Here is a 7,617-nt window from a genome sequence, read left to right on the forward strand (position 1 = left end):
TTCAATGATATTATCATAATTAGCATATGGATTACAATCAAATTCGTATATGGGTAGCTGTAATGACCCAATTTCACTAAGTCACGCGGGTACCTACCATTCCCCACTTCGGCAGGCGAACCCTTTCCCAAATCACCAATTCAACCACAATATAGTAAATAGTGATTAATAAGTAAAAGGATAAACATAGATAATCATAAGTGTGGAATATAAATACACTCCCAAGGAACTGGTCAGACTAGTAAGAGAGCTACTAAGTAAATGTCTAGGAAAAACAAGTCTCAATTGGTAAAACAACTGTCTGAATGGAAGAAACTAAAGACCCGGATAGAGGAGTCTCCGAGCCACAATGGAGGAGTCTCTGGGCCACGACTCATTAGATACTCACCCTCGATACTCGCAAGCCAGGCTTCGTGTTACACCCCTACTTTTGCGTTGTGAGTTAATCGATGTAGATTGAGAAAATAAATTTTTTGTCGAGGTCATAAGAGATTATACATGATCATCCTAAGTATATGAGAGTTTATAATCATATTTGGTAACTGTTGGGAAGGTTGAACATAAAATGAATCGGAAAGAATAAGTTTCATCAAAAGTCGGCAAGATTGAGAATGTTATAACCCATACTTTTGGGGTAAGACTAGGGGTGCTTAACATGATAATAATTTCATTTAATGAGGTATTTTATTTGTATGATAGTCGTGTGTTGAGTTTTGAAGTTAAGTTAGTTGTAAAATAAAAGTTGGCAAAAGTCGTCACAAGTTACATTCGCAAGTTTGCTTAAATTTGGGTTAGATGTCACTGAGATTTTCTCTCAATATACTTGGATTTATAGGGTGATAAACCTACCAAATTAAAGGTCTACGAGTCTGGTTTCCAATGCATTAAACCGTTTGTCAATAAGACATCAGAGTAGAGAGATATTCGCATTTTCGCGAGACTGCGCTGGCAGCTCCTTTGGGACCCACATAGGCAGTGGAAAGTTCCACCTCCTTATTTAGGCGGTTCCAACTCTTTTATTCTCATTTTCTTCGACCAAAACAGAACCTTAAGGACCCTAAATGCTCCCAAAGTATCTCCTAATCAGTCAAGTAAATCAAACCAAGATTTTGAAGTGATTCTTCTTTTGGAAAGATCGTAGTACTCCTATAAGTTCACTTTTTTCTTGTTGTTGTTGAGTTTGAGATTCTTTCAAGTTGAAGCAAGGTTAAGGAGATTTGATTCTGAAGATTCAAGTTAATATTACTGTTCTCCTCCATGTAGTTGAACTTGTTAAAGCTTTAAATGTGCTAGAGAGCTATGAAATTGCAAATAGGCGTGGCTATGTTGAAATTGAGTTAAGGGTGTTGTTGTGTGACGTTTTAGAGGAGCTGTTCTTGTTGTTCTTCATGTTCTGGAAATATTGTTGTTGTTTGTTGTTGTGTTGATGTTTTTATTGACTTAAGGAAAGTAAAGGGAAAGAGGGGAGATGCTGTCCGATTTTATATAAACAAGTTTGCCACTTGTCGGCTATCGTTATACTCCTAATGTTGTTGTTCTTGTGGACTGTTTTGGGGTTGTTTTATTGTGGTATATTATGGCTGGAAATTGATGGAATAACTTGGATATTCTATTGTTGATGTTGTTCCTGTTTTTTTGGTGTTGATTTGAATTCGAGGGGAAGCGAAAGATATAGGGGAAGTGCTGCCCAATTTTCTGAAAATCGTAGGTATGTTGTTGTTGATTGTTGGACTGTTTGGGAGGTGTTCTTGCAGTGTTTTATGGATTTAAAAATTGATGGAATAACCTGAGTATATTGTGTTCTTCCTTGTACTTAGGGTTAATTTGATGTTGGTTAAGTTAAATGGAAGGATTAAACATGAACTAGTATCTTGAATTGGTAATCGGAGAGAGTTGGAATTATGAACTGTTTTCTTGATATATATATGTATGTTAAAGGGATGGAATTATTTATAAATGACTTCTTAATCATTATAAGATTATTTTCAAGTTAAGATAAGAAGTTTTAAAGAGCGACAAGGGGTATACGGTTTCCCATCTAAGCTTGCCGCTCGTCATGATGTAGTTGTGACTTGTTCACGTTATTTGACTTCCTGTTATGGATATATATGTTTGATGGGATGTCTTGATTGTTGTTGTTAGCATATGGTATTGAGAGGGAGTCCTTGTTACAGGGGAGATGTTGTCTGAATTCACACAGACGAGCTATTAGCTTAGTTACGGGCTAACTTCTACGTAGCATCGATTATAAATCTCCTTATGTTATTGTAGATTGAATTGAGTTGCTTGAAGGATTTCATAAGAAGTATTAAGGGTATAGCATAGTTAAGGTATGTTACGACTATCCTTTCTTTCTTTTTGGCATGAATCTTATGAAAGAACGAAATGAATGAACGAACGTTATCCATAATGATTCCATTCTTAGAATGCTAGAACGTTATCCATACTGGTTCCTTCCTCTAAGTGTTGGGATATTTTGATTGCATCATATGAACCAACAAGTGTATTATTACATTCTTTTCGAATCTGGACTGAAAACAAAGTGATAGCTTATCCTGAATAGTGGTGTTGAGTCTTTTTTTGGCATTCACTTGTGGTCTGCCAAATTATCCATGCCCTTATTCTGTTTGATATTTTTGTGTAATGTTCCTTTGGGAATATGTTGTTGTCTATACCTGCACTTAGTTTGAACATAACCAAGAATATTTACACTTGAATAAATAAAGTAAGATCTATAGGATATATTAACAAGAGGTGTCACTTAAGGGCACGTTTGACACCTAGGTGTGACTTACCTAGGTCTTGAGAAAGAGTGGACTGGGCTTGGAGTTTCTTGTCAAACTCAGCCTAGTCATCCTCTTCTCTATATGCTGGGGTTCCCCTATGCTAGAATATACCTTATGGGACCCTACTAAGTGATATAAATCTGTAGAACCTTTGAGGAAATTATTATAAGTTGTGTTAAAAGTTCTAAAAAGTGGCACACGGTGTTTGCTCTTTTTCTTTTTCCGAAAAGACTCTTTGCTGTGTTAAATAATTGATTTAATCTAGCTTTTCTAATTATATAAGCTGTTGGCCTAACTTGAGTTTGTTGAACTATGCCTTATTTATACCTCATTTCTATAAACTCTACTTTGGTCTTGTTTAAAGAGAATAAGAAAGTACAATGTCTAACTGATATAATAAAAAACTTGCTTAGCCAAGTTGTTTCTTTGTAATTTGATCTTATTTTACATTGTGGATCTGTGTGGTTTTGCTATTGATTTATTTTAAGTCTAATTGAGTTATGTTTAGTTCATATTTGCCATCTTTGGGATCTGGTTTACAAGTCTGAGACTGGTTTGTTTAGACAAATTGTTGAGTCCTAATGGCTTAATATACAATACTTAATCTGGATATATGTCACTATCTGAATTATCCTAATATGTTTTTACTAGATAGATTTCATTTATGCCTTCCTCTATACTGTGATTAAGGCCATGCTAAGTGTATGCAGAGTATACATGACTTGTATATACCATGGTGTATACAAGGAAGTATACCTTTTATACTCGTTGAGTTAAAATTTGAGAAACTGAGTATTCATGATTTGGGTCGAATTTGTCCTTTCTTTTGAAATCTGTTTTTCATGGGCCTGTTCTGATGTTATATCCTTCAACTTGTTTCCTTTTGTTTATTCTTTTCGGTCTTAGATTTATTTGGGCCTGTCCTCATGTCATATCGTTCATCTTTTTTCCTTTTGTTTATTCTTTTCAGTCTTAGATTTATTTGGGCCTGTTTATGTCTACCTCTTTGGGCTTTGAGAAAACTGTATTTGTTACCTAGGTTAAAGTCATCAATATCATGTATGGTCCATGTATGAATGGCTAAGTATTTGTGCTCATTCTAGTATTTACACAGCCTTTAAATTTCTTCTTAGCCTCATGAGATAGTATAGTTACTCTCTAGCCATCGATTTCCTTTTTGTTGTTGTGTTCATATGTGAAAATGTTGCGGGCCACTTGGGCCATTCCTTCTATCAAACCATGTTGGGCCTCAACTTTTCATTGATTGAGTCCGAGAGATGATAAGGGAAGCAAATATGAGGAAGGCCCATCCATGGGTAAAAATGGAGGCTAGTGGGTTTGGTAGGCCCACCAGCTCGATTTTCTTTCTTTTTTCAAATTCAATTTATATATTATGCATGTATATGTTGTATATGTGATGAATATAAATAATGAAACCTCTATGCATGTTAGAACTTAGGAAAAACATATAGTATTTTAGGAAGTCGTTAAACTATTTTCAAACTTGGTTAATGATCAAAATTTCTTTTTTTTTTGCGAAAAAAAATCAAAACCTGGTTTGTTTTTTAGTTTAAAATTGGGTATAATACTACGGCTAAGTGAATGAAAAAATGGAATTTTTATTTTGGTTAAATCTTGAGCTGGATCGATGCAAAAAGGACTTTCAAATATCGAGTAAATGAATTTTAGGCTTTAAACCCGAAGTGACAAAATTGTTTGGAGCTGAAAAATGAATTTGACTTCGAAATTGGCATTCTTGTATACCCACAGAACAATTTAGGGGACTTAAAATGAAGGGATAACTACATGACATAACAAACATATAGTGGATATTGACATTTAGTAGCTATAGTTTAACTTAATTATTTCTCATAGCAAACATTTATGTATTAATGACATTTAGTAACTATATATATACACACACACAAAGTGGAATACCCATCACACTATTCACTTCCAACCCATCCCTCCAATCTCTCTCCCCTCTTCCCCACTGTTCTGCTGCCGGCCACTACTGCCGGAGCTCCGGCGAAATCGATTTGCTCTATTGAACAGAGCTAAAGAGAATATTGATGCCGCCATGGCTGCATAGCCGGAAAGGAAAGCAAGCGGAGCTCCGGCGAAATACATTGATGTCGGAGACGGCATAACAACCACTCGCCACCAACCACCGCCTCTATTTTACGCCGCCTCTGTTGCGCCGTTGTTCTCCCATCTCCGATCGGAATTTTTAAGATCTAAAGGTGACGGTGATGATGACGGAGAAAAGAAGGTGAAGGAGAAGAAGGTGTACACAGATCTGATCAGAATTTTTGACCGGAAGATTTTTTCCAGATCTGTGTATACATACACTGTATACATATTTTTCGAAAGTTTTTTTTTCAGATCTGTGTATACATACGGTGTATACATACACGGTATATAATATTTTTTGCGTTTTTCGAAAAAAATCTTTTTGTATACAAATGAATAGAGCGAATTAACGCATGTATACAATCAATTTTATTTTTTGTATTCAATATTTTGAGTGTATTCATTTTTGTAGTGTACATATGTTGTATATGGTGTTTTTCGCATGTTTTTGTTAATATTTTTGCTGTATCTATGTTGTATACGCCTATATTTGTTGTATACATACCGAAAAATATGGTGTGCTGTTAATATTTGCTAGACATATGTTTTTATGTATTCATTTTTTACTCGCTATATTTATGAATACAACAAGCCAATTTATGAATACAGATAGTCATTTTCATGAATATAGTGAAAAAATTGGAAAACAAATGTTGTATTCATGAATACAACGAAAATAAAAAATGAATACAGTGAAAAAAAACGTATACAACTGTTGGTAGCTGGGTTGTTGCTACAAAATGTAAATATTGAAATATTTTGTCACGATCCAACCAAAGGGCCATACGGGCACCCGGAGCTAACACACCGAGCACCTCTAAACGTACATCTCATAAACATTTCTGGGTGGACCATAAAGATAGCTCCTGGATATCATGATCTGTAAGGACATATATTACAATATAACGACACATCTTTATATAATCTTTAACAGTTATGTCCATCATCACCAGCCGACAAGGCTACTAAAATGTTAAACAATGATATGGACCGGTAGGGTTATGAAATGTCTAACTATACACACATGTCTACGAGCCTCTACATAGAATACAGGTGACCATAAGGACCTATACCAATAGACTGCAGCTCCGAAGTAAGTGGAGTGCTCCTGAGAATCCGCTGATAAATCACCTACTGGTCAAATCCATGTACCTGTCTACCTGCGGGCATGCATGTAGCGTCCACAAAAAAGGACGTCAGTACGAACAATGTACTGAGTATGTAAGACATGAATAACAATATAATAAGAAATATAGAACATAACATGAGATAAGGATAACATGTATGTCTGCTTGCCTCTTAGGGCGAATATCATACATGCTTAGTCTTTTCATAAAAACCTTTCTCATACTTGTATAACATAGTAGTGCTGCGGAACGTGCAACCATCCATACCCATATATCCCGCGTCCGGGACGATGTCACGATATACCAACTGATCAGATGGCTATGCATATATAACGCCTCGCCCTTTTCCCATATCCCTTATATACATATATATATACATCATATACATGTATAATATAAGTAGCATGCATGAGAGCCCAAATAAAAGCTACAACTCTATCGGAGTAACGTAAGCTCAGTAACCTCCAATTTATATTATGGAACAATCATCATCGTTATATCTCACCTTGAAGGAACAATTATTATAAGGTGAGATCAACAACAATGAATAAAATCAAGAAAATCATGAAATAAGCTCAATAATCTCATAATAGCATTAATATCACAAGCTTTGGAATTTCTAGAATTAAAATCATCATCATCATGTTCATCATAGAAAACATCTCATCTTTAGTATCATAAGAAGCTTTTAAGAATCATGAACTTCTAACTTTTGGAAGTAAGAAGGTTATGGAAACATATACGGAATCATAACATTGGAATTATGCCTTTTGAAAGAAAGGGACCAGCCTTAACATATCTTTTTGGTCGCCTTAACTTTAACTATTTAACGCTTATCCACCGAAGCTCGTAAATCTACATTCAAGAGAATTCATATTATCGTTAGGCTTATCGTCATATGCTTGTTTTAAACCCTAAAATTAATTCCTTTTAAAATCTGCCGAAATTCGGGCAGCATCTCCCCTGTTTATATCCCTAGCTCGAAATCACAATACCAACAAAACAACAACAATAGAAATACTAATACCAACCACATCATCATCAATACCAAAATATTCCATAAAACATCCCATACGATGTTTTTCAACATACAACAACAATATACACTTCCTTTCTTCCCAATCAAGGAGCATAATCTCATCACCACACCAAAAACATTAGATACCATCCATATACATGTAAATAATCCCAACCACATGGCCACAACATGTTCAAAACAGTCCATAAACACAACAACTACAATACAACACTTTATGACCTTTCCTCCATAACTATTTTCACTTTTAAGACTTGCTAAACCTTCAAATCAACTCAACATAAGAGATAGGATGAAGAAAATACCTTATACTTGAAGAACATTAGCCACACCAACTTTATTCAAGACCAAAATCCCCACAACATCAAGTAGAAGCAAGAACAATCACCTTTCATGGACTAGTTTGGTGTAATCTTATTAAATTCTTGATTTAATGGGCTATAACTGTTTGGGGGATGTGTTAAGAGGCTTATAGGACTTATCAGAGTGTAAAATTCTGAAAAAATGGGGTTGATGGGGGGTTTTTTATACCCCT

Source organism: Lycium barbarum, chromosome 5, assembly GCF_019175385.1.
Source record: "Lycium barbarum isolate Lr01 chromosome 5, ASM1917538v2, whole genome shotgun sequence".
Lineage (NCBI taxonomy): Eukaryota > Viridiplantae > Streptophyta > Magnoliopsida > Solanales > Solanaceae > Lycium > Lycium barbarum.